General features: G+C 40.0%; 1 protein-coding gene and 1 non-coding gene across 6 annotated transcripts in view; both read left to right on the top strand.

Moving 5' to 3' along the window:
• Positions 1-72: 72 nt before the first annotated feature.
• On the top strand, positions 73-144 carry trnae-uuc. Its single transcript has one exon. It is a non-coding gene; the product is annotated as a tRNA-Glu (tRNA).
• Positions 145-345: 201 nt separating this feature from the next.
• The window catches only part of elf1 (E74-like ETS transcription factor 1), a 41,359-nt gene continuing 22,354 nt past the window's right edge, over positions 346-19,350 (top strand). The window contains exon 1 of one of the 5 annotated variants that reach the window (XM_005913128.3): positions 346-903. The gene's annotated coding sequence lies outside the window, so the exon portion shown is untranslated. The other 4 variants (XM_005913129.1, XM_014333880.2, XM_042220627.1 and 1 more) reach the window with 4 other exon arrangements.

Below are 19,350 nucleotides of genomic sequence, written 5' to 3'. Positions count from 1 at the left end.
AACTAACAATCATGATTTAACCAATCTGGAAACCAGTGAAAAAGTAATGTTGCCTCCTGGCAGACATGACTTTCCCATATGGTCTAGCGGTTAGGATTCCTGGTTTTCACCCAGGCGGCCCGGGTTCGACTCCCGGTATGGGAACTGCTGTTTTTGTCTCAAATTCTAGTATTTAGGCTTTTAATGATGATTTGACATTGGTAGTAATACAAGCAATACATAAAACCATTCAGTAATTTTTTTTTCCTATTTGATACGTCTGGCACAGCATGCGGTCAATATTTCCAGGGAATCGACCCCGCCCGTCAGGGAGTTTTCGTCAGTTGCTCTCATCTCACAAGGGCTTGGACATTCCCGGAAGATGCCTGTTCCCACTTTATATCTCCATGACGCCTGTCGTAATATTAACAGAGTACAGGGGAACAAAATCTGCTCAAACTAAACCCCAAGTTTCGCGTGTAACACCGTCATTTTCTCTTTTCTCAACTTAATTTTTAAGTACATTGTGTCTGAAGCTGTGGGTTGTCTGTAAAAATCGCACCTGCGACTTCGTAACGGTATAAGTAAAATTAATTCACTTTTAACGTGTAAATAACTTGAAAAAATCCAACTTTGCTGCGCATGACACACGCAAATGACAATTTTCCATGACGTGTATAAAAATTATGAACCATTTTTTGCCGTTTTTTTAAACTAAGAAACTTTTTTTAAAAAACGCCTTTTAGCTCTTAAACCGCTTCCGTCTGCTTCGGACTCGCGTACTACTACCACGCTTTGGGAAAACTTTGGTGCCGGGCCAGCTATTTCCCAGGAAAATGTGACTGATAGGAATTCCCCACGCATCAGCCCCCGCCGGAGAAAACCTCGACCTTGTGTCAGCAAGCACACGAAAGCAGCGGGAGGGTAAGCTGACCGGTGACTGTGTGATGATGTAGCTGTAGCACCGTAAAGTCTCCAACTCGCTCCAGGGATGTTTTTCTAACGTCGCCGCTTCTTAAAAAATAAGAGAACAGCTTCTTACTGGCTATACAAAGCCGGGGAATATAATGTACTGATAACTTCTGCTGGGGTAAGTACATCTGGGATTTAAAAGGCATGTTTTACAGTAATTGCTTGTTTTTTTTTGTGACTAACAGCGTGGGTGCTAACGTTGAGATCGCCTTAATGTACATTTTTCTTTTTATGGATACAGGAAATAATGTGTTTTGTCACCACATGTAAGCATTTATATACTAAATGCACTCTAAAGAAACACGACTGAACCGATATGATGTACTAGAAGCTGCCACACGACCTGCAGGGCTTTGCTCTGCCTTGCTTTACTACTCCATAGATTTCTGTGACTCCCCTTTGTGTCAGTCAGCTGGCATGTGACTACATGGTGTGATGGTGTGTGTCTGTATGAGTGTGTGAAAAATAGTTCAGATCAGCTATAACAGAAGAGTACCAGGGCACTTTTTCTGTCTCCACTTTTGTTTTACTAGATGAGAGCTTTCATTTTGTCCTCCATTATGAAAAATATAGCCTTGACCCCAGGTCAGCTGCACTAACTATAGGCCTAGAAAGTGTGGAAATTGAGAGTCTGTGCATAACTAGCCAGTTAGAGCAATATTCAAATTGGCATATCTTCTATCTCTGACTGCAATTAAGTGAGATTACAGATGAAATGACTGCTCATTTGAATAATTTTCTAAGCATGAATGTCATTTTTCATGTCTGCAGTCATGGTGAGCTGGTTGTCTTTTTTTGGCCTTTCTGTTACATTAGATCAGAGCTGTTTAAATGTGTAATTTCAACTTCAGCTACGTAATTATGTACAATTTTCATAATTTCCTGAAATGTTCTTGAATAAAATACAAATATATGCTATGAGAAAGTATGTTGTACTGAAACACCCTGAGGTTTCCTCACAGGGGTCTCTCTGTCTCTGCAGGATCAATGAATGTTTACTGATTTACACAAATATAGATCCGGCATGCTTGACAGAAGTGTTGATCAGCCCTATTCTGTAGTGAGTCTAAATGTTTGCCAGATGTTTACATTTTTGCTCTGAGATGCTTGTATCATGGGAACGACAAACACCGTCTGATTGGCCGGCCCTTCGGAGCAGGAGGCCGTGACGCAGAGGGAAGAGGTGGGGGGATTTAAGAGCTTTTAGTCTGACGGCCCCACTAGAGACGGGAGCAGCTGGACCCACCAGTCCTTCACCCACCCCTCTCCCCTTTAGACTTCCCATGGTGGGAACACTGGCAGAGAGGCTTGTGGATAATTGGAAACTTCAATCCACTGAAAGCAATTATCCAGAACAAGACTTTCCAAATATACTCCAGTGTGGAGTCTTGTTTGTTTCAAACATGTGCTCCTTGTTTTAGGAACATCTTGCTACGCTGCTGCCCACACTTTGCCCCTTTCCTCTCTGCTTTTCATTGCTTTAATGTTGCATAGGCTTCATCTGTGTGGACTTGAGCACTCTGCGGATAGAGTACTGTGTGGTTTAGGCTAAAGCAGTTCCTGTTAGCCTTCTTATCTTGTGACAGTGATGTCACCATCAGCAGCCTGAGCAGCTGAGGAGTCTGAAGATGACCCAGGACAACAATGGAGAGTCCTTGTGTTTCTTTAAGTGTTGAAGGGCTCCTCAGACATCAGATATGTCTCCTTGCCCAAGATGTACCCGCCTGGCTTAATGGGCTTCTGGATATTGATTTAACTACACAAAAAGAAGAACTGAGCTCTTATCCCATTTAGAAAGCAGCACTCCAGTTTCATAATAAGCTTTCAGAGCAGCCTTGCTGCAGAAAGGGAATATAGTAGCTTTTTTTTGGTTGCAAGTTGGTGTATGTGGTAATCTTTGAAAACAAACAACAAACTTCTTACAAAACTCAGAGATGTTTGAGTATCAAGAGCTAATATGAAGTTCTGTTATCTGGTGCTTTAGTGCCCACACATGCAATTTCAACCTCAATAACTGCGTAATGACTCACAATTTCTCATGGCCACCAAATCTGCTCAATGATCCTTGCTTGTAGGTGTAAATTAATGCCTTAGAAATAACCACAAGATGGCAATGTTCATATGCTAAACAAACAATCATATGGGAAGGCTGAAACCTCAAATGACTTGCATAAATGCAGGAACTGACTTGTGAAAAGAGAAACAAAACTGTTGAACTTCCCCCTTTTTTCCACATGTAGAAAAATACCCACGTCTGTCTGTTTTCTGTTAAAGGCTTGCAGGGGAACTGCTGATTGCAAAGTTCCTTAATTGTATGCTACTGTTGAACCAGCCCAAGCCGTTGACACCTGAGTATCACCTTGTCAGACACGTTTGATTGCTAGGCAGCAGGAGCAGCAATGAACCCCTGCCATTGGACATGACGTCAGAGAGAAAGGAGAGACGGGAAATTCCACCTGTAACCTCGTTCTGCTCTTATGCTGCTTGCCTCACAAGCATGTGACTCGGTCTAGTCATTAGACCTTGGTTTCTTCATCGATCTGCATATTTTTTTATGACGTAAAGCATTGATAATAACTAGAACTATATTTAGCATGTAAAGGAGGACAACTAGATTGTGTAATACAAGTATCTAGCTGTGATACTTGGAAGTTAGGATGGGTTAGTTTTGTGAATTCTGCCATTCTTTACTGTGAGGCAAGTTTCCTTCCTTGAATCATGAAGCATCATTGTAAAACCTATACCTATGCTTAGCTTATTTGTTAATTATGAAAAAGCACATTGGGGCACTAACAAATCCTTTGTGTTTCAGCCAAAACAATACTGTGCACATGTGGCCAACATCAGTAGCAGACAGGTGAATGTAACCACATAGCTAAAGAGATAGATAGACTCACTTGTTACTTCATGATGTACATCCGTTTAACTGTTTGTTAACACAAAATATCCAATCAGCCAGTCACATGGCAGAAACTCAGGTTTGTATTTACATGCATTTAGGCATGTAGACTAGGGCTGCCACGATTAGTCGTCTAGTCACGATTACGTCGACTATCAAAATCGTCGACGACTATAATAGTCGACGCGTCGTTTGAAGCTTTGTAAGATCCCAAAAGCCGCAGGAATAAGTAGCAGGATTTAAGAGTGTAATAACGGACTGAAACAGAAGATGGCAGCACTGCATGTACAAGGATGCCAGCTGCCGTTAAACCCCGAAGAAGAAGAAGCTGTGTCCCAGAATTCATAGCGCAGCCCAGCTCAGTTTCCAACAATGGCGGCAGCTAGTTAGTTTTAATATTACTCTTATTATTCTTTCTGGGTCACAAAATAAACGTTTAACATATTTTCAGGCGAGAATGTAGCTGTGTAAACCTCAAATATCTGCTCAGTTTATCAAGACACCGCATATTTTCAAAAGCGCTCCGACGTTTTCGGAGACGTCTGTTACCCACTAGCTCGATAGCTAGCCGGGGGCTAGGTCACTAGCGCCGTGAGAACACCGGACTCCGCAGATCGTTTTCAAACCCACCGCTGTCTTTCGCTACTCAGGTTAAACATGATATATGAGTCACTGAGATAACTTAAAATGTTATTGTTTGGCTTTTTTTTTAGTATTTTATTTGTTCCTGAGTAAATCGGTTTGGCTGAGATTAAAGTTATAGTTTTTACACAGCTGAATAAACGTCAAGCAGACAGCTGATTATCAGAAGTGTGAGATGAATCGAGAATATACTCCGGTGTCCTGTTATATTTTAGATAGTAAGGAGTTTATTAAACTTCACCGAAACAATCTGCAAGTTTCATTAAAATTTAATAAACTATCATCTTGTCTTTATTTTTAGTTAGCACAGACCTTAAACACTTCAAGCTGTAAGCTAATGATAGTTATATAAGAGCAGATGCTGCTGGTGCAATAAGCTGTACGTTTTACTCCAATGGATGATGATCTGATTAGTCGACTAATCGCAAAAATAATCTGTGACTAGTCGACTATCAAAATAATCGTTTGTGGCAGCCCTAATGTAAACATGGGCAAGATGATCTGCAGCTGAAGTTGAAACCGAGCATCAGAATGGGGAAGAAAAGTGATTTAGTGACTTTGAATGTGGCATGGTTGTTAGTGTTAGATGGGATAGGATGGGCTAGAAGTTCTCTAGGTGACAATGCTTTGTTCTTGTCAGAGGTCAGGGGAGAATGGTCAATTGGACTGATAGGAAGGCAACAGTAACTCAGAAAACGTCTTGTTATAACCATGTATTTGCAAAAAGCAAGCCCAAATTGGAAAATAGAAGATTGGAAAAGTGTTGTCTGGACTGATCAATCTCAATTTCTGATGTAACATTGAGATGGTAGGGTTGCAATTTGGTGTAAACAACATGAACGCATCCTGCCTTGGGGGTACTGGTCAAATTGTATGGAGAATATTTTCTTGGCACACTCTGGGCTACTTAGTGAAAATTGAAGATCAGTTAAAGCCTGCCTGAATATTGTTGGTGAACGTGTCTGTCCCTCTATGACTACAGTGTACCCATTTTCTTATGCGACTAAAGGATAGCACACTGTGGCACAAAGCTCAGATTATCCCAAACTAGTTTCTTGAACATGACAATGAATTCAGTGTGCTCAAATGGCCTCTACAGTCACCAGATCACAATCTAATAGAGCACCTTCTGATACAAGAGATTCACATCCTGGATTACAGTAACTGTGTGATGCTATCATGTCAACGTGGAACAAACTCTCTGAGAAATGTTTCCAGCACCTTGTTGGATATATGCCATGAAGAATTAAGGCAGCTCTGAAGGCAAAAGGTGATCGAACTCTAAACAGAGTACTAGCAAGTGCCATGTCAAAATATTTCTACCCCAAGTTGGCAATAAATCTCCAAATTAGCTTTATTTTTATTTTCTATCTAAAGGGGAGGCTAAGTCTATGCTAATAATAACACAGTAACAACTAATGAACTGGGCTAAATGTGCCCCCATAAAGGTTGTTTGTTATCATTGGCTACGTGTCTTTTAAAAACGAGGCCTGTAAAGCATTTATACAGACTAACTGAAATTATGGGAGGGGAGAGTTATTTGGGTTTATTGGCTTTACTTTGAGGAAAGCTTTGAATCTGGGTGCATCATAAAACTTATACGATTAATTTGTTTGTTATTAAAAAGCACACATTGAAAAATCACATATATTTGTGTATTGGTGTTAATGATTATTGCCTTTTAAAGGCACTATGGGGTTTGGTGCCATAAGACAAAACTACTTCCTCTGTTCATTTCTAGTCCAAACTAACAGCCTATTTGCACTAACTTTATATTGATCGGGTAGCAAAATTGATCCTCTAATCTGAACCCTAGCAGGAAATTAAATAAGTATATTTCATTACTGTTCCTTTTAAGTAAAAAAATCAAGAGAATATAATGAATTTATATGCAGCTGGGAAAACTAAAACCCTTCAGATGCTAAGAAAAATAACATAATTTAATATTTGGCCAGAGCACACAATCCAGTCTCAGTGTATGACTTTGTCTGCGGGGAAAACTGCTGTAGGTTGTTGGCTCTGGCAGCATGTTGACTTCATGAGATTAGTTAACCATATTACTTATATTTTTTATGGTGCCAACTGAGGTCCTTGTAGACCCACAGTGTAGCATGTTGTATCACTGATGTATGTGTAATTACATTAAGGAGTGGCTTAGTTTGTAATGTTCTAGCTTTGACCACACGAAGTAGTTCCTCACAAAAATAGAAACTGGCTTCGTCTGCAACTTTGGCATATAATGCTATTTCATCCTATCATTTTTCATGTCTCTTAGAGCTAACGAGGTACTGTAGTAGCAAGTGCTTCACAGACGCTTTTCATGAGTCAGCTTAGCCAGTGCTGCTTGGATTTAGCTTCGCTCAGAGAGGCCAAATGATCTCCCCTCATTCAACTTTCATTAAATGTAACATACACAAGGAGAGGCACAGCTGACAGAACTTACAGGGTTCTCTGACGGTTCATTACATCCACTGAAACGCAATTGTCTGTCTTCGCCATCCGTGCATTTGGGGTTTGGTTTTGTTCTTCTGGGTTAATTTCAGAGTGACAGTGGCAGTTCTCAGCCTTGCTGAATTATTTAACTGCATGCAGCCTATTGGCATTATAATCAAGGCCCTGAGTGGTGGTGCAATATGTTCTAAAGCTCTCATAGTATTTTATTAATAAGCTTCAGATGATGAGCTAGGGCTCTGGGGTTAAAAACTACTTTGTATTTGCCTATATCGGGGCGAACATGTGCTTAAGTTTGAATTAGCTGGTGTGACACAGGTGGACTTCTCAAAACCGTATTGTTTTTCATCATAACTTGCTTGTGTGAGAATCAGCCTATGTGGTTATAAATCCTTTCTGCAAATATCTAACTGCATGAAGCTGAAATAGCCCATGTAACCGAGGTGTGATGTGAGTGATCTCTGTATTTAATTTTTAATAAGCTGCAGTCTGTGTGTGTGGCTTGAGCAGCAGTGAACCTAATGCTACTACTCCATCCACTCCCTGTTTATAAAAACGTACATTATATTGTACAATAAAGTAAAATATTTATACCACCCCTGCCTTGTTTGCTAGCATACCCAGAAGATAAATCTAAAACTGTTGATAACTCAGCCTATCTCTTATACGTTGGGGCTGTGGGAGCATGTGAAGCAATTTTACAACACTCCCTGTATGCTAAAGTTAGCAGGAAACAAGCTTTTTGCTTCAGTTTACAGCTGTAGTTAGTGTCTTATGGACATTTCAAGTCTGTTACTGTATGCACTCCTCCTGGTTAGCCTAACTGAGCCCAATAGATGCGAAAATGTACCAAAAATGTGAAAAAAATAGACTCTGAGGCTTCAGTTTGCACCTGTCCATACACATATGATGTCATCCGGTTATCCCCGTACAACAGCTATTGTGTAACGCTAACAGCCTGATTGATGTCTTGCGCAATACATTCCACAGTTCCCACTGTGATCTAATGTTTCCATTTTGATAAGAGGTGGCGTCACATGCAGCCTGGCCTGATTCATGCTGCGGCAAGATGCTAATGACACCGTGGCTGGATAACAGACTGTATATTAAAGATGGACGTAGCCACTGTGACGTCTGCCACTGGTTAGTGAAGTCAGGTGATGAGGAAAGGGGTGGATCTCACAATGTTTATTCCTACAGAAGCAACTTGTGAATGACAAGGAATGATCACTTTAAAGCATACACTCTTTTGTTGTCTGTTTGACTGTAACTGGGGACACGATTTACAAACCAAACAACACGTTGTACTCAGAAAACCTTGAAATTAGTAACTGAGGTCATAAACTTAGCAGCAAAGCATTTACTGAGGTGACAGATGAAGTGAGCAGCAAGGTTGTTTTCCCATAGACGTTCACATAATCTTCAATTAGTCTTTTCACAACCAGAGGAGATGATCCTTGTTGGCACTAGAAAGAATCTAAGTTAGAGCTAATGTACTGCTAGATGATATGTCGGTTTTTAAACTTTTATATGCAACAACATGAGCAATGTTTACGACACTCAACTTTAACAAAATGAGGTTTCATCTTCTTAAGCACGGTCTCTGTTCATTCTGCGCCAACTCCCAGGAGGCTGGTTGTTTCCAGAGCTGTGGAAATCCAAAATATCAGCAAAAACTTCCCAATATTTTACAGGTAGTTTGTTTCCCCCCACTGCCAATAAATAACCAATAACAATCCTGATGTAAAATTCAACCACTGAGAATTAGGTCAGAAGAAAGCCTAAGATGAGATCTTACATTTCAGTGACATAGTTTAATTGCCTGAAGTATATTTTCAGAAAAAACAAAAGTATATCTCTTCTTAAAGATCTTTTTGTTTAAAGCCCTTTTTAAAATTCTGAATAAATGATAATTACATTTCCCATGATAGTCAGCAAAATGTGGGTTACACTAGCTTTTTATTTAACACATTTTTCCACATTCGCAGAGTTTCATGTGGCTGGCTTATGCCCATTCGCAGTGAGAAAGCAGGCACGAGAGGGAGAGAGAAGTGTTTGAATTTATCATTTAGAAGACGGGCCCAGAAGGCTAAACAGTATCTCTTTCACAAGTCATTTTCAGCTGCATATGGTTCATGTTACACATTAGCGTGAGTGTAGTTGGGTGAACTGAGTACCACATTGAACACTCTCCGATAGAGACCTGCAATCTTCCATCATTCTCTGCTTACAGTTTCTGATGAATCATTCACATATGATGGGCTGAGAAGTTCCACATTGCATTGTCTTTATAGCTGTATATGCCCAGCTCTTTGTTAAGTCTTTATGCAGTCATGCTTCATCAGCATAGTGAGTCATCATAGATGCCGGCTCAGCTCAGGTCGGTCACTGTCCGAGAACGAGAACGTTTTCATAGCGCTGTGAGCCGTCAGCTTACTGAACCGGTTAGATTGCTGCAACAACAAAGTCTGACCTCAACCAGGTGGTGTGCTATAAATCCAAAATTACTGCAGTATTTGCATATCACCCTGGCTGCCTTCAATCTTTGACAATAATCCACACCTGAGAAATGTTTTCAAGTATTATCTTGTCCAGTAATTCACTGAACATCTCAGTGGGAGTTAATTAAAATGCCTTTCTGCCCTCTTGCTTACCTCATTCTGCATTTCCTGCAGGGTGCTCATCTGTTCTGTTAGCTACCATCTGACTGCCTCAGACTCGGTGTTAGAGGAGCCGCCAGTGTTAGACCTGCCTCCAAGCTACACAAATATTTCTGCATGCCCTCCAAATGCTCCTGTATCTCACATTGTCAAGGATCGTTTCAAAATGTTTGTCAGGGCCCACAGTTCTCCATCTTGACTCTCGGCTGAGTGATCAGAATTTTCTTGTAGCAATTTGTGGTGAAAGTTTGTGCGGTGCAAATTTGCAGAGCATAAAGTGTGTTCGCAAGTGTGAAAAAAGGTGAGAAATGCGAGAATTAGACCTATTTCAGGGCTACATTTTAAGTATGTTGAGGATTGTGTCACAGTTTGATTCAAGCAGCTAACGGTGACGCTAGCTTTGGAGTTTAGACCAGCTATAAGATTAATATCATGCAATTAGTCATCTAGTTTTCTCCTTCGGGGTTGAAAGCAATTCAGTGACAGACTTTGGTGCTGTGCTCTGCCTTTAATGGGGACATACCGCAGAAAATGTGGGCTTTGAGGCCTGCTTCTATTGTGGTTGGCCTCTGTTAAGTAGAATGAGCACACGACAGTAATCACTGACCCTTTTTTTATTCTTGGGCTGCAAAAGGAAAGGTGTGTCCTTCCAGATAGTGTGCATGGTCACGTGGCTCTGCACTGATCACACATCAAGGCATTCTTTTCCCCCCTCTGCTCTAGTTAATACACAACCATTGTAGGAATAAAGCAAGAACACAGAGCTCTATGTGAGACAGGCTTTTTGTGTTTTGACACTGTGGGTTGAATTTAATTTCATTCCACTGACACGTCTTCAAGCAACAGCAATTTAAACATCTTCGCTGTTATTGCTTTTCCCCAGAGTGTGGATGTGATTTGTTGTGCAAATTTGGGTGAGTTTGCATTCAGTATTACAAAAGATAATTGGAAGCTTGGCAAATTCTTTGGAGAGAATAAGTGAGACCTTTTTTTTTCTCCTTCCTGTACTCAAGGAAAATCCTGTAAACACTGTAGCAAATTATTCACACACCATCCTTTTCAGTTTAGTCTAGATTTAAGGCCACAAATATGTTCCTCCAAACACTTTAAGAGATAGATAGATAGCCAATCCAGTCCACAGCCCAGTCAGTAATCTAGTGTCTGTTTTGCCATACATTAAAGATGTAAAGTGACTATATGACATCTATTGCACTTAGAAGTTGATTATATATTAGCAATACAGCAATAATAGCACATCCTTCTAGATTTTGTTCCATATTAACCTTACTTGCATTATGCAGTCTGTCTGCCACAGGATGCAAAAGGTTTACTGCATAAAGAAAATGCAATAGCTGCAGAATCTGACAAAAATATAAAATTTTTTGTCTGCCTTTGCTGTCTGTTTCTTTTGTTAAAGCACAGTACAACACGGAGCAGTGCGGTGATGCAGTGGCTAAAAATGTCACCTCACAGCTACCCAGATGTTTTCCACATAAAGATGACTCTAGTTCTGTGGTGTTTAGTCGATTTTCTGAGTATGAATCATCAACTAGTTTGAGACGTGAAGCATCATAGGAATCTTTTTAAGATGAACAATTTTTGCTGGTTTCAGATGCTCAGATGTAAAGATTGATGCTTTGTATTGTTGTGTATCATCATGAACTGAACATTTTAATTTTGGTTGGAAATTTATGACTAAAATGTATATTTTTTTTAATACTTGACGGATTTAAAGGATGTGCAGATTAAAAGGTTATTGGATTAAACTATTTGGTCAATAAGGGTCTCTATTTGTAGAGTTTGCATGTTCTTTCTCTGCATTCAGGGGTTTCCGCTGGATACTCTGGCTCCTTATCACAGTCCAAAGACCTACCCCTTAGAATCTAAGGCTTAGATTAATTGGTGATACTCTATAGGCTGAATGTGTTTGATGTCTGTCTCTCTGTGTTCACCCAGTAACAAGGTGACATCCTTGAGATTAAACATGTCTTTTACAAGCATGCTGTCAGTTAAGACGGGCAGCATTATGCTAGAAGGAGTTAGAATTTAAACCCTTAACGCCCAGTGTATCCTATTTGATACATACAGTTTTTATGTGAGACTTCAGTGTGATTTCTTTCCCCTCGTAAAAACATAAATAAATTGCACAATACAATTTTAAGCAGTTACAAAAAGCCACATGTTACAAATACGTTACAAATTAAAAGTCATATATGGAAATAAAAATTGAATTCATTTTTTAAACTAATTTGTCAGGTGGTTCAATAAACTCTCGATTTTCAAAAAAAATTGAATTTTATGGCAAATATTTCATGGTTTAGGGGTTAAAGGGTTAATTGTGGGAGAATAAAGAGCACATGCAGGAGAACACAGAAGCAGTGTTTTAATGCAACAACCCTCTTGCTTTGAAGCAACAGCACTAACCACTGAATGAACCACCATGCTGTTAGCTCCAATAGTGTTGCTTAAAAATAAGTTATTCTGGGTCAACATGCCTAATTTTTCTCTCTGATTTCTAAAGTGTTGCTGATTGTTTTGCTGGTAGTTTGCTGATGGCTGTTTGCTAGCAGACATTCTTTGTTGAGATAAGCCTCTACAGTATTTATTACTCTCAGTTGGAAAGAAAAGGAAAAGTTGGTAACCACCTACTTCACATTGCCCCTTATTGATTCAAGTTGCTGATTATCATCAACTTTCCATAGAGCCTGGTTGCCACTTCACTGGTAGGCACTTCATGTGCGGACAGGGCTCCTTTGCAGCAAGATTACAGTCTGTAATAACGTTTGGAAACGCTATATAAAAATCTGTTTCCACTTCAGCTTGATTAGAAATTTTCAGTAATTTTCAGTATTATTTGGTATTTTACTTCAGGTAACCAAGTAATAATGACTTCATATCAAAAGATTTCCTTTATAGTCGTTTTATATTGAAAAGAACATTTTGCCGCATGTTCAGAAAGTGACTTAAACCATTAGCCAGTTTCGAAACCAGTCAGATAACGTTCTGTTGGAAATATGTTAATCATCCAAGTTCTACATTTCAGAAGCAAACGCTAAACTTTAAAGTGATGCAATCATTTATCGTTTGAATGTTTTTGTTATCTGTGCTATTCATTGTATATTCAGTACATTTTAGTGGATTTCTTTTTCTAATGCCCTTTGGCCCATCATACATGATAAATTGATTTGATAAACTAGTCAATTCTTGCCATCACCAGTGTGTGAATGTGTGCGTGAATGGGTGGATGGCTGGGTGTGTAAAGCGCTTTGGGGTCCTTATGGACTAGTAAAGCGCTATATAAATACAGGCCATTTACCATTTCTTGCTGGAAACCTTTTAAAATGTTCAGACACCAGTTTCAAGTTATATATGCCTGCTGTCCAGGACAGATAAGTCCAGTTCCTTGAGCATTGCTCTTATAATTCCTCCATGGGCAATGGTCTGTCTGGCTCTGACTATACTGGCAAGAGGTTGAGGGAATAAATGTTCTCCCAAGTATTAACTGAAGGCTGGAATGTGTGGTTCGTTATCATTTTCTCCGTTTGGAGTTTTTTTGAATTTACTACTTTTCAGCTTTCTATGCTGAATTTGTTCTTTGGAAAATTTAGGTAAAAATAAAAACTTAGTTGAAAAGCTTAGTCAGTTTCCAAATTATAATATCTAGAATTATAGCTTGTTGTTTAACATTTAGAGGAAGATCAAAATGCACGTAGCTCTCCTTTAGGCCTCACGCACTGTTTCTGCTTTTGTTGGTGTTTTGTAGAGCTATTGTCATGTCTGAAAGTTTGCCTGTCTGCATACATCTGCCTCTTTTTCTATGTTTACATGGTTGTCCTGGATTTGGGCAGTGCTGCAGTCCATTAGCCTTAAGAGTTTATATCACAAGAAGTGAACAGCTTCCTCTAAGGCTTCGAGGTTGTGGACAGTATTTCCAAAGGCGAGTGATAAATGGAGCTTGCTTGGTATAACTTTCCCTCACAACAAGGCTATCAATTCACTCCCAAGCAAACAGTTGCTTTTACTCTGAGCTGTATTGTGCCGAACGGAGGCCAGGAAGAATTAATGCGAAGATGAGGGCACTCAGTGGAGATCGAGAGGGTGATTTGGAGGTTCATGACAAACAGACTTGGCTGCAGTAGATTTAATGGGCCAATTTTTTGAATACTAAGTCCTATGATAGAGTTCTTTCACAATAATCCCAATTGAAAACTAATTTTATCCAGTGACTAACATTTGACGTTTGCTTCTGTTAAAAATACTACGTGGAGGTTTTCAGTGGAATACATGTACAAATTGGTGCACAGGGTGTGAAGACAGAGTGCTTAGCATTTACCACAGACCACCACTTCCTGTTTGCTAAAGTGTCATTTCTGATAAAGATTCCTATCTATTCTCATTTGCTGAACTTAACAAGATGTGTGTCACTAAAAATGTTGTTACCCACTGATCTGATCAGTGGCACTTCAACCATGTTTTGATAACACCCAAAACAACATGTGAATCTTTATTTTTTTTAAATGATAAATTTGCCTCTGATGCTTGTTCACAACTGGAACTGTCCCATTAGCATGATTGGTGAGTCTGAAAGAGGAATAGGAGGGGGTGGAAGACAGAAATTCTGGGCTTCTGTCACAAAGCACTTGCTCATACTAAACGCAGTCGACTTTACATTTTGATTTCTTTGTACCTCCCACTGCTAGAAGTTATTTTATGATGCATTTTAGTGCAGGGAGAACAACTCCATATGTCAGCTGCTTAACTGTGTGGCATGCCTAATAGGCTTACAATTCAAGTGTTTTAATGGGCCACAAAGACAGGTGAATTTAACTTCTAAGGTGCCATACAGATTTTAATCGCCCACACTGCATGGTCAAAGTCTAAACGAAGTGCATACCTGTCCAACTGTTTACACATCCAGTACTCCACCGCCTCTGCAGGTGAAACCCGTCTATCGTCTTTCATGGTGTTTAAGGTGTGGCCCTACTGTTGGTCCTCTCTGGTTTCCCCTCCCCCCCCCTTCAGCTCCGTCCAATCCCCGCCACCAGGAGAACTCACCTGAAAGGATTTGTATTTAGGGCCGATACTCGTCTCTGATTGGCCAGGTGAAGGCACTCTGCCTCAGGGCTTCACTACCAATGGCGACAGTGCTGCGTGACTCATAGGGAGAGGACAAGTTGCTTCACTACACTTCTCCTTTTTCTGTTTCAACCAGCAGCCTTTGCATTGTCTTTCCCCCCCCCCCTCATCTCCAGCTTTGTTTTGTCACTGTAGAAAGGTGTGGGGCCGGCCTGTCCACGTCTTTAGGCACCATTGTCCTCCTTTGAACACGTCTTGGATTATTTCCAGTTTCACCATTTGCTGCCGATTCTTCTCTTGGTTGCTGAGATCAACACTTGGTTGGTTGTTATTATGGACCTTGTCACCCGAATCCTGTGTCTTTGAGGTCAGTGACAGATACTTCTCCTCTCCACATGTTACCTGTTTTAAGCTTTTTTTCAGTGTGTTAAAGGAAAGGTATACATTTTACATGAACAAACATAAATAATATATATTTAGGACGTATGTGTGTAAGCGGACAAGCAGTTAGGTAGTTGGTCGCTCTGCTGTGCATGGCTCTCGTTATCGTTGCGCTGACATGTTTTAAGGTTTTCAATAGAGAGCTTTAACAAGTCATCCCAGTTCATCTTACATTTAGGAGCATGTTTTCTCTTGTATTGCATCTTTGGAGGCATACTAATAAATCAAATGTCACTTCAAAAAACAACAAACCTGCATTTGTATTTATTCTAATCACCTTCTTGCCCATATCTCACCATTTTCCTCAAACCTAGTTGAAACTTTTTAGTGCCTGAAAACTTGTCAGATAAGGTAATCACTTTTAACTTTAAAACCTGCCATGGTAAGATATAACAAGGATGATCTTTAACTTATATGTGTGTTTGTTGCATTTCTTTTCTGAATTGTTGCCTTATATGGCGTCTTGAAATAAGGGCGGGAACAGTATTTTGCAAGTCCCCTGACCAAGCCCACATGTATTTTTCACTGTGTAGTAATGGTCTACTAAAAAGTAATTACACTCTGTGATGATTTTGATCCATAATTGCTACACAAATGTCATGCTATTATTAAAAACTGTGAGTTGCTACATTCACAATTAGAGTAGAGCAGAAAAAAAGTGGAGGAACGGCTGTGGTTTCGCTGTTGGAGCTCTTAGCCACAGCCACATCGAGTCAGTCATGCAGAGCTTCTTCAAAATCTTCTGATCACTAGAACAGAATGCTGCTTATCTTGTAATGTAGATGCCCAGATGTTTGACATTTCAGCTCACAGCAAAGTCTGACCCTGAAGTGCCTTGCTTCCTTTTCTGTGCATGTAAAAGTTAACCTTGTGTAAAGTCTGTCAACCAAGCTATTGTGCTTAAAGTTGTTGAGTATCTGTTTCTAAAAGTTGCACAGAGCAGCAGAGATAAAAGCACACTTCCTGTTTCCTCAGAAATCTACTCTGCACTTTGTGCACCACAGTGTGCATGCAATACATGTTTGAATAAACATGCCTCCGAGTCTGAGTAACATTCTGACTTCACATGCACTTTTTTCTGAATCTGCTTTTAAATGTTGCTTCATTGAAGATGCACAGAACTGTGCAGTTATCTCAGTGAAACCCCGGACAAGCACAAAACATATTCGTCTAATTTTTAGTCTGGCTTTTAAAAAATTTAATTATACACAAAATATCCAAGCGTGTGATTATTTCATTGGTTTGGCATTCAGAAATTATCTTGTTGATGAAATGTTTTGCATAACAGCTGAGGCCCATTAAAGGCAGTGTAGAAGAGGTCATCTTACAGACACCAAATAAATAAATATCTCTATACTTTAGACTGAATATTGAGTATTATTGGGTGAGGGTCAGGTGGCCTGGCCCTGAAAAACAGAGGACTTTTTATTTTTTTTTATGTGTTGTACCATCAACACATGATTCAGTGTGTGAATGGCTCTGTTGTTGAGCCAGTAGAAGTTTGCATTTGACCTAACTTGCCTTACTTTCTCATCATAACCTATGGCCCACCTTGATTTGGATTGTAAATGAGGGCCTCTTGCCTCAGAGGCTGAACTCATAGTGAAGCTGCTGTTTAGTGAGGTTTTATGCCTCTCATTGAAAGAACAGGAGGGTGGCTGGACTGCAGTCTTTCTTCCTTCAATACAGTGTCAACAGGTCTTAGCCTGTAATTAGATCATTAGGCTTGGGCAAGATGACGGAGGTGGTGCAAGATAAGGACGTGACGAGAGCAGGAGCAGGCGGGGTTTAGTTTATTACTACAACTCGGGCAGGCCGAGATATGTAAAAATCGAGGATTTGTGTTGCTCCGTGTTGCAGGTGCATGCTATCACGAGAAGAAAAGAAAACACAGAGCCAACTGTGAATGGTCAGGTACAAACTGTTGGTTATGATTTGAATAGAATAAATGAGGGAAACATCACCTTTGTGTGGTCAGATGGCAGAAGAGACATGGTTGTTAAATAGTCCTAATTGTCGATGTTATGACTGCGTATTCAAAACAAAAATGGTGCCATAATTTCCATGATTCAAGTAATGAAATATTTTCTTAGTAATATTATGATGGCTTTGGCAAGAATTATTTCTTTATATAAACAACTTTGCTTAAAGTATCAACGTGTTCATGTGTTCCTTTTTGCCTGGTGACCATGACTTCTACCACTACCCTTCAGCCGCCTTATTTATTGAAGCCGCTGCGGAAAACCAGTGAACTCATAGTGAAACTAGTGAATAAACAAGGCTTGTGCACCCGCAGCCATTGTATTTCAGTAAGCCCAACTGGAAAATGTCTCATATGAGAAAGCACAATCAGAGCCCTTTTTGTATTGCTAAACGATGAATTTGCATCACATTTCCACGTCAGTTTCCCCATTTCTTCTTTGCTGTTTTATTTTCCATTGCTCTCTTTTTATGGGATGGATGGAGACCTAAAGGTTAGAGAAGTACACTTGTGATGGGAAGTTTGAACTCCTGTGACCCGTTGGGAAAACCTGGGTGGGGAAAGTTAATGTATAACTTTCTCTTCTGCTTAATAGCTACTGTGCCACTGAGCAAGGCACATTCAGTATTCAGTTTGTAAGCTGGTTGTGTATCTCTGTTAATATGCTGCCGGTGCTCAAGAACCCTCCCTTGATAAATAAAGTTAAATCGATTGAGCAACTGTCTCCCTGTGTTGCAACCGTCTCATGCTCGGAGCGTGCTAGGACTGGCCGTTGTTCTGGAGTACATACCGAACCAGAGCTGTTATCATCACATCTCACCACAGAGCCCAAAAACCAAACCGTTTGAAGTTCTTCTAGCCTGGTGTATTTCATTTCAGTCCCCGATCTTGATTTATATTCGAGGGGCAGAGATTCTTTCTTTTGTCTCTTTTCTTCAGTGCATTTCTCTTGACTGGGAACTCGTCTGTGATTTCTTTCAGTGATGCTTTCTCTAAGATACTGATGATCATATTGTTTGTCTGTGTTAGTCCTTTAAGTCATTTTTATTTGGAGTTGATTTACTGTGTAGTGAAGTAAAAAGACTTTCTAGACGTTTTACTTACTACATGTTGAGGCTAATTTCTCACATAAATACTGTAAATCCTATAGATTTAACCCCTCCAGTGTGTACTCATTAACTTCGTGGTTACAGGAGTACTGGTATAATAAGCCAGGCTGAAATAAGTGAAGTAGGTCATGTTTTCTCACAAAGAAAGAGGGCGCACAAGAGAAATGATCTAGTAGAGGGAATATCAGGTCACACCTTTTCACAACACTCCTGCTTATGTAATGCAGCATACTTATCTGGGAGTATTTAACATAACACGAGTCTTGGCATGACATATGGCGTCACGGTCAGTTGTGAAAAAGTAAATGTAACTTCTGTTAACTCAAGTACCATACATAGTCATAGTTTTGAGGTACTGAAACTTGGGGATTCTGCTGCAGTTCAGATGGAAGTATTGCATGTTTTCATCTGCTACATTACTTCAAAAGCTTTACTTAGTAGTTATTGTTCAGATTAAAAGAATAGAGAACATTAATGGTTCTAGTGCGCTGCCTCATGATGATGTATGAATATCTATGCGCTGTACAGTTGCGTGTTAAGGAAAGTAAGATTAACCTTTGGTCAAGTTAAAGATCTGAGTACTCCGTACACCATTTCGGCCACAGAGAAATGTAATGCAAAGTCCTCCTGTATGTTTCTAGAATAAAAGGTTGATCCTGCTGCTTTCTTCTCAGTGGCATAAAATTCAGGTGGCATTTAGCAATGGATTAGTTTGCATCCTTGATAGATTTTCAAAGGAATAATGGCGTCACATATTTAAAAGGTGCTATATTTACGTATCTTAATGTGAAAGTTCAGTTGCTATCAATGCAGTTCAGCTATCTCCTGTGAGTCTCTTGCTCTGTGGTTGGACTCTACTTCCTCTGTCTTCAACTGCAGCTGGTGGAGATGATAGTCCTTTTGCTTTGAGGCCTTGGTGAACTTAGCGTATCAGTACATGAACCAGTTCCACTTGGATTCACCAGGGGAGGGTTAACCCACAGGACTTGAGACTCACTGGACAAGTACTGACATCAGCAACTGCCACGATAGGGACTAACCGCCACCACGCAGGCATGGACATGTAACAGGACAAGGAACTAGCTGGTTAACAGTAAGTGAAATAAATAAAACAAATGCTCCATTAAAAAAAAAAAAAAA

Source organism: Haplochromis burtoni, unplaced genomic scaffold (genome assembly GCF_018398535.1).
Source record: "Haplochromis burtoni strain Fernald_Lab_line unplaced genomic scaffold, NCSU_Asbu1 Contig_4, whole genome shotgun sequence".
NCBI classification, from domain to species: domain Eukaryota; kingdom Metazoa; phylum Chordata; class Actinopteri; order Cichliformes; family Cichlidae; genus Haplochromis; species Haplochromis burtoni.
Note: the sequence above shows the minus strand (reverse complement) of the source record. Positions and strands in the feature narration are given on the sequence as shown.